Genomic DNA, 15444 nt, shown 5'->3' with positions numbered 1-15444 from the left:
TTTGCCTCAGTCTACCCAAATCATCTGGACTCTTTTTACTAACCTATACACAATATACCCCTCTGTTCCTGCATAAACTCGTAGAGCTTGCAATGGGAAAGTGATGATTCATGCCTAAAGAATGTGACACTAATGATCTGATTACCAAGAAAAAGAAATAGTCAGTGAGAGCAAAGTTTCTAAATCACTTACAAATACCCATAAATTGTGCAGCTGCCAGGCTGTGTTTACAAAGGGACCAGTATGTAACTGTTGGTCATGTCAATAACAGGACAGTTTTGGGGGCAGTTAAGGAGAGACAAAAGGAAAACTAAACATATCATCATGGAACAGAGCTAACTGGAATGGAACAATGCTAATTTGAGACATACAACAAAAACAAACTTAACATTTCCTTATCTCAAACTTTTAACGTTAACATTGAAAATCCTGGAAATACACTTAAGTATTTATGGGTAAAAAACATGATGTCTGGGATTTGGTTTAAATACTCTAAGACAACAATGGTTTAATAGATAAAACAAGATTAGCAAAATGTTGATAATGAATAAATACAATGACATAGAAAGTCATCTTGTCGTTACCACTTTAGTGTGTGTGGAAATTGCCAGAACAGAGGCACCTGAGTGGCTCAGTTGGTTGGGCAATCTGACTTCCGGTTTCGGCTTGTGTTGTGATCTCATGGTCCTGGGACTGAGCCCCATGTGTGTCAGGGTCTGTGCTCAGTAAGGAGTCTGCTTGGGCTTCTCTCTCTCCCTGCCCCTTTCCCTCTGCCACTCCCCACTCTGTGCTCTCTCTCTCTCACTCAAATAATTAAATAAACCTTAAAAAAAGAAAAGAAAATTGCCAGAATACACACACACACAGTTTTTTGAGTCCTAAGTTTGCCTGATTGGGTGAAGAGTGGAAGCCCAGTTTCAGAATCATGCTCATCTACCAGACGTTGTAGAAGTCTGAAAAAGAGAATCCAGATGTACTACTGTGGAATGGGAATTTCTACAGGGGACACCCCGACCGCATTGTGTAGCTACCTCAATTACAGGCATAGGAGGCCCTTTCGAGGAAAGGTATAGTCTTAGGACTTCTAGACAGGGCCACACCTCAACACGTGATTCATGACTGAAGCCCCACTAAAGAGAACAAGTATCGCAAAGGGCTTCTGTGATACTCTAAAACTCAATCACTATAGCTAATCATGAAAAGACTTATTTTTGAAACAGAGATTTTCCTCTGCACAGAATTAGATTCTGAACTCTGTGTTATTTTTTAAAGCATAGCATAAACATAGTATGTTTAAAATTCACATATTACCACCTGGCATCCTTGAGATTTATCGTATAGATTTTGTTTTAGACTAGCAAAGGATTAGCAATAAGGGGTGCCTGGGTGGCTCAGTTGGTTGAGGCTCTGACTCTAGGTTTCAGCTCAGGTCATGACCTTGGGGTTGTGGGAGTGAGACCCCAGTCAGGTGCCACGCCCAGCAAGGGGGTGGAGTCTGCTTGAGATTCTCTTCCTCTGCCCCTCCCCCCACTTACACACACGCACTCTCTCTAAGATAAATAAAAAATAATAATAATGAATGATTCATGATAAGCTAAATTTCCACAGCAGTTAGGCCCTGAAAGAGGCCACTTTAAAATGACAATATGCATACATTTCTGGGAGGCTTCTACCAGAACACTGCCAAATACTGAACTTGAAAAGAAGCTATAGATGTCTTAAATTATAAAAATAGCCTTAAATCCTTGAAAGAATTTACGGTTGATCCAGAGTGATTTGTAATGTATTAATCAAGAAGGAAAAACAGGCTAAAGGAACAATGACTCAACAGTACATTGGAGCCCTTGCAAATTGCAGATTATTTTATCAGAGCTCAATAAAGAAGGTATTGTTCTGGGGAAACAAATATATACCTCACTAGAAATTCTAGACACACTGCCTGGTGTTTAATAAATATTGCTTTAATAATTATTAGCATTATTAATAAAAGTAGTTTCATCTCTTGCCTTTTCCTGAGTTATGAAGTAACATGAAGTAGATTCTCCCATCATTCCAGGTCTCCATCTTACATAATATGACAGAAACGAAATTTAAAGACAAGAGAATTTCACCAAGAAAACAAGTGCATTAAGGATGAGGGGATGAAGGAGAAGCCACACACTGCAGCATACACAAAAGGCCAGGAAAGCCCATCGACTCCAACAGGCAAAAGCTTTGCTCAAAAGAATCTAAAAATCCCAATGGGGGGTTACAAAAGCATTTCAAGTGCATCACAACCGACAAAACCTGTGAATTTTTTCTCTAAGATTTGTACTACATAATTTGTAACCCATCAAAAAAAAAAAAAAAAACAAAAGCTTTCGATTATGACAAAAATACACTTGAATCTTTTGGAAGCTTGAGAAGAAGAGGGAGGGGAAAAGACAAACAAGTGAGGATCAGAAATTTACGATGGGAGAGACTGTAAGCTCCATGAGACCAGAGTTGTGTCTGGCTTGTTTAGGACGGACTCCCCAGTACTTGTCTTAGTGCCTGGTCTACGGTAGATGTCCAGTGACTATCCATTGGACGGATGGATGGATGGATGAGTGGGTGAATGGATGGGTGAATCACTTGAAATTTATCAGACACATCTATTTCTCTTGCGAAAATAACACTAAGTATATTACTGCTGCTCTCATTGAAGAGGAGCTTGGGTCCTAGCAGGTGAGCGAGCCTCACTGAAAAAAGGGTCTCTACTATAGAGGAATACCCTCCAGATCAGGCACTGACAGAGGTGAGGTAGTCAGGAGACACTGGTCTGGCCCACCAGATGAACAGAATCCGTCCAAGAGATCAATAGAATGACAGATGCTGCAGCCTAACTGCTCCACTCAACAGTGCTTCCAGGCCTTTTGTCTCAAATTTCTGTCCATTACTTCAGCCCTAAACCAATGTAGAGATATGTCTGATACTTTAACCACCACCACCACCACCGCAAAAAAACCATCACCTGTAACTCCCTCTCCTTTTGTGAGGGACTTTTAATTTCTGAGATCCATTCCATAGTTAGTAAACCTGTAATAATTGGCGATTTAGATTGTTCATTCTGTCTCTTTTCACTTTAAAAGTTAACAGATCACATATGGTAGTATGTACCATACCTATTTCAAATTTCTGCCCTGGATAAAAGGTCCACTGTTATCTCAGAACTGAGGATCATTAGATATTGACAGCCACAAAAAGTCTTCATTTTGGAAGAGGCTTTTTATTTAAACAATGGTCATTTTCTCTATGGGGTTTACCTAAGTGAAAAATCCTTTTTTCCTCCAAGTGAGCAGTATTTGTTAGACCAGTAGCCCCCAGTCCTGAGAAACACCTTCAAAGTTCCAGAGTTACACCATGCTAAAAATTAAAGCAGTATTAGGAATAACACAGTCTACTTTCTTCACCTTATGGAAGAGAAAACTGAGGCCCAGAGGTTATAACTTTTTAATAGATTTGTATACAGCCTTCAGCAAAGTCAAGAGCTGAGTGCATTCCCAGAGGCTTCTCCACAATAACCGTTGTCTCTCTTGGAGAATAATTTAATACAGGCAAAAACATAAGAACTAGTGAGAATCCTGTAGAAATACTACTTGTTTCCTGTAGAAACAAGAATCAGATCTGGACTAAAAGGGAAGAGGAGAAGGAGGTGGAAGACAGGGAAAATAAAAAATAGGACAGAGTATAAAAGAAGAATCCATTTATGATAATAAAAACTTGACAGAAAAACCGAGATTCGTAAAAGAGCCAATATGAAAGAATACAAACCACAAGGCATACGTAATGGTCTTACTGAAACACTCCGAAAGAACCATTATTGTTCTGTAAACCCACATGTGATCAAATTACATTTTCCCTTCATGAACACAGACCTAATTTACCTATTTATATCAAACAACCCCTTGTCCTGCTACTTCATCCTCGTGTATTAATCCATACTTCTTTTTTTTTTTTTTCCCAAAGATATCCTCCAGCATTTTAAAGGTTGAAATTGTTTTTGCTGGACTGCACTGACCTTTCTTAGCTCAGTTATTCCTTTATAAGCCTCTTTGATGGCAATATTTTCCAGTTTAATTCACTTACTTCACTAATGCACTCTATATATTCCCTCCTTCAGGCCCTTGACAAAGATGTGGTCTCAAAATTGAAAAATGACATCCAATTAAAATGAGAGCTATTTTAGGACACTATGATTAAGGATGAGCAGGCAAAGTATAAAAGGGCCAGCCTGCAAGGAAAGCCCTGGCTGGCTTTTTCTCCTCCTTAGGAACTTTGTGGAGAATATGGATAAGGGACAGAGTGAGGCTGGCTGGTATGGGTTACTACTTCCAGGCTGAAACCTCTCGAGTTCAGCCCTGCATGAGAAGGGGAAGATCACGACCTGCTCTATGAAACCAAAAAAACAAAACTATTCTGGAAAACTCTTGGGTTCTTCTAGTACCATGAAACCCTCAGAAGGTTCCATTGGGCTACAGCCAGCATGGAAGGGTAAATGTCCTACTTATTACGTTACTGACCCTTCGCTCCAAATTTAGCCTTCTCTGCTTTGTCATGCTGGAGCCAAGCTCTGCAGACCACATTGGAACTCTGCCAGCTGGCGGCAGGCTACATTCTGTGAACAAGAAGCCTGCATGGTTGAGGGAGGAAGAAGGGACTTACAGCCCTTGCCCCAAGCGTACAGTCTTTCTCCAGAGCTCAGGAACATCAGTACTAGCTGGCCGACCGACCCAAACTCTAAATTATTACATCTTAATGACTCCAATCACTTCCCTCTGTTCTCTCAACCCTAGACCTCATGGCAGATTCTCCCCACATCTGATACCTACTTGATACCAAAGGATAGCATTTTTACCTTTTAGTTACCTAGTTAACAACTTCATACCTAATTAACAATTCTATTATATTCCAGTGTGGTTTCTATATCCAGGTCTTAACTGATAGAAAAACTCATGCCAAGAGTAATCTCAGGAAACTGACCCTCAAAAATGGGATTGGGGGGTGCCTTGGTGGCTCAGTTGGTTGGGCATTCAATTCTAGATTTTGGCTCAGGTCTGATCCTTGGGGTTGTGGGATCGAGCCCCACATTGGCTCCATGCTCAGTGGGGAGTCTGCTTGCGATTCTCTCTCACACTCTCCCTCTGTCCCTCCCCCTGCTCTCTCTCTCTCTCAAAAAATAAATAAATCTTTTTTTTTTTTTAATGGGATTAGAGAAATGGTTTGATCATGCCTTGGGTTCAAATGCAGTGCCGAGCTCCTTCACCAGTGGGACAGACACAGTAAGGTAGAAATTGGTGGCTCTCAGTGGCATCCTGATGAGTCAGATTATCCCCTGCAGATGACTGTGATGGTTATGGCTACTTCACTAGACCATTAGGGCAGGAATAATTACTATCCAGGTTGTGATATGGGGTGGAGTCCCATGAATACCTTGGAGAATTTACAGAAAGAAAATGGGAAGCTCAGGTCTTTAAACTCTCAGCTTAAGTCACAGTCAGAGAACCCAGAGAACTTCTACTGCAGCCCTAGAAGTAACCCTTATGTCCAATTGTCACAGGGCTTACACTGCTGTAAATCAAACACAAATTTAATAGCGTAGACTGCAAAATTATAATGTCAGGTAAATCCACAGCAGTACCAAGCTCTCCTATGAAAGTTGGAATGCTGATTGTGAAGGAGTGGACCCCTGAAACATGGAATAGGTGCATCTGGTTGTGGCCAAACAGAAATGAGAAACCTGGAGTCCCTCTGAGCCTCCCTTAATGAGTAGAAAGCTGCTTTTCTCCTTGTGTTTGAAGAGACACGCCTTCCCTTACAGGAAAACTGTCTCAGGAGTAGACAGCCATCTTCCTTAAGACTCATCCTCTCCTGTGGTTGCCTCAAAACACAGAACTAAGCTCACATCTCAACATGTTCCAGGAGGACAAGTCGAAAGCATGACTCAGGAAGCACTAGCTTATACATCAAGAGAATTGCAAGGTTTTGAAAATATATATGTTCAAAAACCTGGATAATATGTGTGGGGGTAGATCCCCAGAGCGTTAAACCAAAAAGGATGGAACTTAACACTGAGTTGAGCCAAATTTAATTATATGGGTGCATTTAGCAGATACTCTGGATTGGATGTTAGTTTTAAAGCTGGAAGTAGCTCTCTATCCGTTTCCTTGTCTTTTGGTGAGACTCGGCCTTATGTTCAACGGAGCTGGGATGTCAGAACATCCCCAGCATGGCGCAGAAGAAGAATCAGAGGTTTAGGGTATTAGAATGTTGGAGTGAATTTATTAGATGAAACATGCATACCCATACCATACTACGTCAATTCACTTTTTTTCTACGTTGGACTGCTGCTCCCGGGCAATCCCAGTTTTGTAGCTGAGGGTGTGATACAAACCCCCACCATGAGCTTTGAGGCCAGAGAAAGTGAAGAGACCTTCAGCTCTATTCGGGAGGAAAGCAGTAGCCCACCAGGCACTCTGCGGTGGGTTCCCGGGAGGGAGTGAGCAGTCCGTGGGTCACACACATGTACTGTGAGCAGGGCGCAGTGCTGGAGGTACATCAGAAACACCTCGGGGAGTGAGACTCAGGGCTTGCAGGGCTCGTGTTCTTAACATGGAGAAAGATAGCAAAAGTGCAAGTACAACTGGGTGTGGAAAGTGCTCTAATAAGGATGGGCACAGGGGCTTTGCAAGCACAGAGGAGGGCATCTAACCCTAACTAGGCAGAGTGTGCATCAAGGGTGTAGGGTGGGGGCAAGGGACGCCGATGATAGAGTCATTCCAGTACAGTTTAGCTTTCCTCCAATACCGCAGCCTTTCTCCAAATTGTTACCTTTAACTCCTTTCTCTGACACAGCAGCTCTAGAAAAACATCCAAACCTTACTGAGTGTGGCTGTAATATCAGCTTGGAACCAACATCCATCTACATCCGAATGCCTCTGATGTTGCTTGTAAGAGCTAATGTGCACCGGCTGACCGCACGTCCCATAGCAATAGCAAACGAGGCGTTCTTTCCAGCAGGTACTGATGAGAATTGAATTCCACTCTGAGCTTTTAAACTTTTGTCTGTCCCTCCCTTCATGGTCTCAGGCATTTGGGCCCTATCGAAACACTGCCACATAACTGGAGATGCTGGCAAGAAATGCCCAATGACCTGCCAATGACCAGTTCCTGGATGACAAAAGCTTCTGACTGACCTCGCTGTTTCCCATAAGGCAACATTTCTGCCTCATTCTAATAATGCATTTCATCTGGAACACTAAGCTTTCTTCAAGTATTGACAGTGAATAAGTTATGTATTCCTTTTTGGGTTTTTTTTTTTAAGATTTTATTTATTTGATAGAAAGAGAGAGACAGCACAAGCAGGGGGAGCAGAGCCACAAGAGAGAGAGGGAGAAGTAGGCTCTCCCTAGATCAGGGAGCCTGATGGGGGGTGAGGGGGACTGAATCCCAGGACCCTGAGATCATGACCTAAACTGAAGGCAGATGCTTAACCAACTAAGCCACCCAGGGGCCCCAAGTTATGTATTCTTCTTTCACTTGATCAACTACTATATTTATTTTGATTTCAAAAGATGCAATTTTTTTCTGACATGATTTATGTATAATCATACTGTTTACATGGAAGGCCACATTTATAATTTGTTCCTTGCAATACTGCTTCCAAGAAAGCATGTGTTTCAAGAAAAATGTGTTTTTCAGTACAGAAAAACAAATTGTTGTTCCCAGGACAAAAAATGCACTTGCCTAGAAATTAAGAAACTCCTCCTATAGCCTAAGGAGGAAAAGAACTCCTATTCTGTCATTCTTCAGAGACAGCTCATTTTTACTATGTATCTACATTTTTTATTCTTACTATTTTTTTAAAGATTTTATTTATTTGACAGACAGAGGTCACAAGTAGGCAAGAGAGGCAGGCAGGGAAAGAGAGAAGGAAGCAGGCTCTCCGCGGAGCAGAGAACCCGATGTGGGGCTCGATCCCAGGAGCCTGGGATCATGACCTGAGCCGAAAGCAGAGGCTTTAACCCAGGCACCCCTGTATCTACATTTTTTAAAGACTGTGCATTTTCAAAAGAAAGGAAGACACTCCTTTACATATAAGTAAGTATACACACTAAATGATAACTTAAAGGTTATAAATATTCATAAATCAGTTATAAAATATACTCAACTATAACGGAGCCCAAATCTGTTACAAGACATTTTAGATAAGAGAGAATTTGAGAAGGGAAAATGACCTCAATATATGGGGAAGAAAAAAAAATTCAACCAGATTAGTAATTTTATTTCCTTCAATATATGAAATAGCATGGCAGAATGTTAAGTTCCAACATAATCAGGGCACCTGGCTGCCTCAGTCAGTAGAGAGCATGTGACTCTTGATCTCAGGTTTGTGAATTCAAACCCCACTTTGGGCATAGAGATTACGTTGTGTTTTTTTTTTTTTTTAAAAAAAAAAAAAAAAGGCAGCTGGGTGGTTCAGTTGGTTAAGCGTCTGCCTTCAGCTCAGGTCATGATCTCAGGGTCCTGGGATCAAGCCCGTCCATTTTCCTTCTCAGCAGGGAGCCAGTTTCTCCCTCTCCCACTGCCTCTCTTCCTGCTTGTACTCCCCTCTTTGTGCTCACTCTCTCTGTCTGTATCAAACAAATAAATAAAATCTTAAAAACAAAAACCCAAGGTCCAGCATAATTAGATAGTAAGATATACGAATGATATTATACTCAGTATATATTTTTTAAGATTTTATTTATTTATTTGACAGAGAGGGAGATCACAAGTAGGCAGAGAGGAAGGCAGAGAAAGAGGTGGGAGATGCAGGCTCCCTGCTGAGCAGAGAGCCTGATGCGGGGCTCGATCCCAGGACCCTGAGATCACGACCGGAGCTGAAGGCAGAGGCTTTAACCCACTGAGCCACTCAGGCACCCCAAAGATTTCATTTATTTATTTGTCAGAGAGAGAGAGCACAAGCAGGCAGAGTGGCAGGCAAAGGCAGAAAGAGAAGCAGGCTCCCTGCTGGGCAAGGAGCCTGATTCAGGACTTGATCCCAGGACTCTGGGATCATGACCTGAGCAGAAGGTAGTGGCTTAACCAACCGAGCCACGCAGGCATCCCTCAGTATTTTCTATCTTAAAATATTTCATCCATTTAAAAAATGATGTACGGATTAAAAAGATTCTAGATGAAGTCAATAGTTTCATAATTTTGGAATTTGGCACATATTCACCATAAATCTAAGCAAAATCAGACACAAAAATGGAGTGACATGAACTTATTTATTTTTAAGCGTATCTATTTTTATTTATATTTATTTTTAAGCATACAGTAAGTACATAAAGATATTTAGTGAATAAATAAGCCCATGTGGGGCTCCAAGGTGAGCATGGAGTCTGCGTGGGACTCCCTCTCTTTCCCTCTCTTTCTGCCCCTCACCCCGTTTTCAAGTTCATTCTGTAAAATAAAATAAAATAAAATGGAAATGGAAATGTTAATGTTGAGAGATACTGCTTTGGGAACATAGGTCTTCCAGTAATAGAGATTAGAAAAGATTATATGAAAGAAAATGGCTTTGATGAATGAGCAGAATTTGAATGTTTTAGATTCCAAAGTCCCTTTCCTACTCATCAACTTATAGGAAGTAAACAGTATATTCTTACCTAGAAAAGACTAAAAGTGACTAGTAAATGATACCAGTATGAGGCAATGAGTATGGTCTTAAGGAACAGCATGTACACACAGTGATGTGTTTTCCATTTTAGAACAGATCCCCCTCATTAAGACCTTGACAGGCTGGAGGGGCACCTGGGTGGCTCAGTGGGTTAAAGCCTCTGAGTTCAGCTCGGGTCATGATCCCGGGGTTCTGGGATTGACCCCCACATCAGGCTCTTTGCTCAGTGGGAAGCCTGCTTCCTCCTCTCTCTTTCTGCCTGCCTCTCTGCCTTCTTGTGATCTCTGTCTGTCAAATAAATAAATAAAATCTTTAAAAAAAAAAAAAAAGACTTTGACAGGCTGGAGGAATGGATCAAATCAAGCACACTGAAATGCAAGGCGCAAGGGCAAGGACCTGTATAGAGATGTGGGGCATGCTCTAACACATAGCACTTAGGTCGTCTTGTATTCAGGTGTGTCTAATAGTTTAATAATAACCTATGTCTTCATTTAGGGCTGGTAACAAATACAGATACTCTTTGGTTGAGCATGGCAAAGTATTCTATATGGAGAATCATGAGAATGGGATCCCAGAATTCTGTAAATTTGAAAAATCATTTTCCTATAAGTTTTTGAAATATTTTGTATTAATTGGTAGAATCCATTCAGCTCAGTAGAAGTCAGTGTTTTCTGGGAAACATCCTATGGCCTAAGATTAATAATGACTCAGGAGTTTGTGAAAGTCTTCTCACTTTAAATCTACTCACTACTGGAATGCCTGGGTGGCTCAGGCAGTTTAGCGTCTGCCTTTGGCTCAGATCATGATCCCAGGGTCCTAGGATCAAGTCCCACATCGAGCTCCCTGCTTGATAGAGAGCCTGCTTCTCCCTCTGCCTGCCACTCTCCCTGCTTGTGCTCTCAATGTCTCTCTCTCTCTGACAAATAAATAAAATCTTTAAAAAAAAAAATTTACTCCCATTTCACATTGTGAAATCTTAGCATTTAATCTCTGAAACTATAAAATTTCATCTTGTCACATACCTTCCCACAAATTCTCCCTCAGTAGAAATCATGTGGTCAAACGCTGAACAATTAGAGGCTTTCTTGTACATGGTTTTAAAATCCCTATTATGAGTCTACCATACTTAAATATCAAAAATTGACCAAGTATGGAAGGAAGAAAGATTTTCCCATAACCTTTAGAAATACATGCTTTGATAGAATGCCCTAACCAGTCAGATGGTACATACAAATACGTTCTACAGAATAAAATACTCCACGCTAGTTGGTCTTCCAACACTCAAAAGAGCTAATGATACTCTTTAATGTTCAATATGCTATCTTCCCTATTTTCAAAAGATGATGGAATAGGAATTTAAGTGAAACAGTGCGGTAAGATAATAACCACCTATACTTTATAAAGTTATAGATATATTCTCGATTCCTTACCAAGAACAACTGTGTCATAGAATATAAAACCAAAAAGGAACATACTAAATCACTCCTTCTCAGGTAGGAAACTGAGATACAGAGATGCAAAGTAACTATTCTAAGGTCAGCAGCTGATCACTGGCAGAGAGAACTCAAGTGTCAGGTCCCACAGGCTAAATCCTACCTGGTGGCAAGATCACCTCTGACACTATAAAGGGATTTAGTTACATGATGCTTGACAAACTTACCTGAAGGCCAGGAAGAGGAGCCATGCCTTCCATTTCTTTTACACTTTTTTTTTTTTTTTAATTCTTACAGAGAAAAAGAAATTCACTTTACAACAGCAATCTGGGAAAGGAAAGAATCTAGAAGAGTGCCAAAGCAACACGAACTCCAGTGTATCTCCCCACCTCCCCCACCCCACAAAAAAAGTAGAGAAGTTGTCTCTAAAGAACAGAAAACAACAGGCAAAATATATTCCGTCTTAAGAGCTGTTAAAGTAAAAAAAAAAAAAGAGTCTTCTCAAACGTTTCAGTAAACAAATCTATTGGGGCAACTGTGTGGCTCAGTGGGTTAAGCCTCTGCCTTCAGCTCAGGTCATGATCTCAGGGTCCTGGGATGGAGCCCCGCATCAGGCTCTCTGCTCAGCGGGGAGCCTACTTTCTCCTCTCTCTCTCTGCCTGCCTCTCTGCCTACTTGTGATCTCTGTCTGTCAATAAAAAAATAAAAATCTAAAAAAAAAAGTTAAAAAATAAAAAAGCTGTTAAACGGATGTCATTCCCAGTGTATGCAACATCTCTTCATCCTCACAAGAGTAAAACACAAAGCAGCTGAGTTCAAAGCTGTATCCAGTGTTGTCTGCTTTTCCCATTTGGATCACTTCCCAGAGAGTTGCTTATTGCCCTCAAAGACAGTTATGAACATCCATCTGGCTAACTAGCCTCTCGAACATCTGTATCCATCTGGCTAACATCTGTACCCATCTGGAAATCTTGCAAGACTTTAACAGAATGCTCTACCCTAAAAGTTAGACATTCCTGAAAACATCATGCAGAGTCCTTAAAAATAAATGGGAAATTGGGAGCATCTCCTCTTACCACAGTGAGTGTTATCACATGGGTGATAAATAATTGTTGAATAACATTTACTCTCCATCCCTGATGTCTCCTTACCCTCCAGACCTGTGCATTCAGCTGCCTACTTAACACCTCCAACTAAGTGAGGACTAAAGGTGCTTCAAAAACTCAACGTGTCTAAAACAGAATATTGATTTCCACTGGCCCCGGCCCCCCATACCTAACTCCTTCTCCTGTTTCTCTATCTTAGAAAAAAAGCAGTTTTTTTCCCAGTTGCTTGGGTTATTTCTGGAGATTTGTGACTCCTTTCTTTCAACTGATTCAATCCAAGAGCACATCCTGCTGATCTATGTTTAATGTGGCCTGAATCCAACCACATCCCACTGTTTCCATCACCTCCACCCTGGTTCAGACCACCATCACCTCGTGCCTATGCCACATTAACAGCCTCCTGATTAGTCTCAGGTGTTCTTAGTGTCCTATTTTCCCCCCAATAATCCATTCTCCACAAACCAACCAGGATGACTTTCCTTTTTTTTTTTTCTTTAAGGGGGGAAGAGGCAGAGGGAGTGGGAGAGAGAGAATCGTGAGCAGGTTCCACACCCAGCATGGAGGCCAATATAGGGCTTAGTCTCAAAACCCTGAGATCATGACCTGAGCTGAAATGAAGAGTTGGATACTTAACAGACTGAGCCACCCAGGTACCCCCAGGATGATTTTCTTAAAAACAAAGTATTTCACGTCTCTCCTTTGCTCCAAAACCCTCCATGGCTTTCCATTACCCTCAGAATACAGTCAAATCTCCTGATGGTAACCTACAAAATCTCCTCTGTCTTTCCTAGTCTAGTCCCCTAGCCCCTTCTGCCATATTTAGCCCCTAAGTCACCATGCTCTAGCCCACTGCCTGCCATGTTTTGAAACAGCATCGTGTTTTATACTTGCTGTTCCAGTGGCCTGGCACATTCCTCCTCTGTCTTCCAATGGTTGATCCCAACTAATTTTTCAGGTCTCAGCAATTGTCATCTCCGAGGTCTCTTTCCCAAAGCAATCTGAAACACTCCCCATGCAGCCAGCCACCCTCCAGCCTCATGCCCTGCTTTATTTTCTGCACTCTCGGAAATTACAGTGCTCACTGGATATAACTCTAATGGGAATGAAGGCTCCCAGAAATCTGAAACAGTATAATAGGCACTCAAATATTTGAAAGGATGACTGACTGAATGAAACACATCTTGATTAAAGTATTAAAGATGCTGGGTAGAGCCAGAGCCAGGAAGAAATGTGGGCATTATAAAATAGAATAAAAAAAATCATGGAGACTGATCCCTGCCAAATAATAGAAAAGGATGAGACTAGGAAAAGGGCTTGCCACAATACTGGACAGCTGGAGGCAGATACCTTTCACCAGTGTTTAGGCTCTATTTTCCCTTAAAGATGTGGCCTCAGTGAAGCAGATTTTGATTCAAGAACCGATTTGAAAAAAGTCTACTAAGCGTGGCCTGAGCTTCAGCATATCACGAAATCAAGCTTCAGCAAGACCCTCCTCACTCAGTATCACAGCTGGTGCACACCCTATCGAAGCCTTCACGGAGTGGCAGGTAGCTGCTCTCAAATATGCCTCATCTTTCTCCACTCACTGTGACAACCTGGCTTCCAGCAGGTTTCAGAACCCTTGGCAAATGAAATGAAAAGTTAATCTTAATCTTACAGTGGGTTAAGCATGTGGTGTAGATCCCTGGGTCTACATTTTCTTTTCCTGCCAATCCACAGCCAACCCTGAACTCTGCAAGGATGCAAGGAGGTTCAGAAATGTGATAGACTGCTGAAATATATTCAAGAACTCTCAGTGCAATGGACTGATGGCCCCTCAAAATTCAGGTCAAACCTCTCGACCTCAACGTGAGAGTTGTAGGAGGTGGGGCCTCTGGAAGGTAACTGGGTCATGAGAGCAGAGCCCTCATGAATGACTTTTTAGTACTGTTAGGAAAGGAATGAGAGGGCGCTCTCATGCTCTCTCCACCATGTGAGGAGGATACAGGAAGTCAGCACTCTGCAAACTGGACGCCAGCTCTCACCACACACGGAATCTGTAGGCACTTTGATCTTGGACCTCCCAACCTCCAAGACTGTGAGAAATAAGTATTTGGTGTTTAAGCCATCCCGTATATGGTATTCAGTGACAGCAGCCTGAACTAAGACAATCAATAAAATTATAGTCTAGTACAGAACTTAGTTCTAAATGAAATGAGACTTTGCCCCACTTTATGGCACCACTTCTAACTTTAGATTTTTTCCAGGTAGAGGACAGAAGAGGGTCACTAAAAATATACCGTATTTACTATGCAGTTTCTGAGTGAGGAGTACAGGAGTACATAGTAAATAACTTATCTCTTAAACCAGAAGCCAATTTATTTTCTAGTCACTGGAAACATTTTATCAAGCAATTTCAAATTTATACATTTTTAAAAAGTGAAACAAAGATGAAAAGAAAAGGACAAGGCCCTTTTAATTATGTTACATAGGAAACCCAAGTGTTTCAGAATAAGGGAATATTATTAGCCTCTTCTTGGAAGTGAAGTGGCTTTGATTTTACAACTAAGTAAATCTACATTAGAATACTACATTAGATGGAAATGAATACTGCTTCAATTCTTTACAAAGGATTTGAATATAAACACATAGAAACAACTCTCACTGAGGTCACTAGTTCAAAAGACATTTTTGAGTCCTTATCTATTTGCTCTTTTTTGCAGCTTTTGACATGTTTGACCACTTCTTTCTTGGAGGTGTTCTCTCCTCAACTCTGTGATATTAGAGTCTTTCGGTTTTCCTCCCACCTGCCTGGAAGCTACTTCTCAGTCTCTTTGGAGACTCATCTTCCTCTAACTGGTTGTTGAATGTGGGAGTTTCTCAAAGCTCCATCCTAGAGCTCTCTTCTTTTTTTTTTTTTTTTTAAAGATTTTATTTATTTTTTTGACAGAGAGAGATCACAAGTAGGCAGAGAGGCAGGCAGAGAGAGAGGAGGAAGCAGGCTCCCCGCTGAGCAGAGAGCCCGATGCTGGACTCGATCCCACAACCCTGAGATCATGACCTGAGCCGAAGGCAGCAGCTTAACCCACTGAGCCACCCAGGCGCCCGGGCTCTCTTCTTTTTATTTTATTTTGCCTCCCTAAGTAGTTTCATACATAGCTCCCCAAACTTTTTTACATTTCAGTACCCAGAGAAAGTGACAATATATTTATAGTCATGCAGAGCTGGAGGCCTCTGCTGTTCT

General features: G+C 41.4%; 1 protein-coding gene across 1 annotated transcript in view; it reads right to left on the bottom strand.

Moving 5' to 3' along the window:
• PIP4P2 (phosphatidylinositol-4,5-bisphosphate 4-phosphatase 2) overlaps positions 1-15444 on the bottom strand; it is a 56334-nt gene that overhangs the window by 33366 nt on the left and 7524 nt on the right. The gene's annotated exons all lie outside the window — the stretch shown is intronic.

Source organism: Mustela lutreola, chromosome 3, assembly GCF_030435805.1.
Source record: "Mustela lutreola isolate mMusLut2 chromosome 3, mMusLut2.pri, whole genome shotgun sequence".
NCBI classification, from domain to species: domain Eukaryota; kingdom Metazoa; phylum Chordata; class Mammalia; order Carnivora; family Mustelidae; genus Mustela; species Mustela lutreola.
Note: the sequence above shows the minus strand (reverse complement) of the source record. Positions and strands in the feature narration are given on the sequence as shown.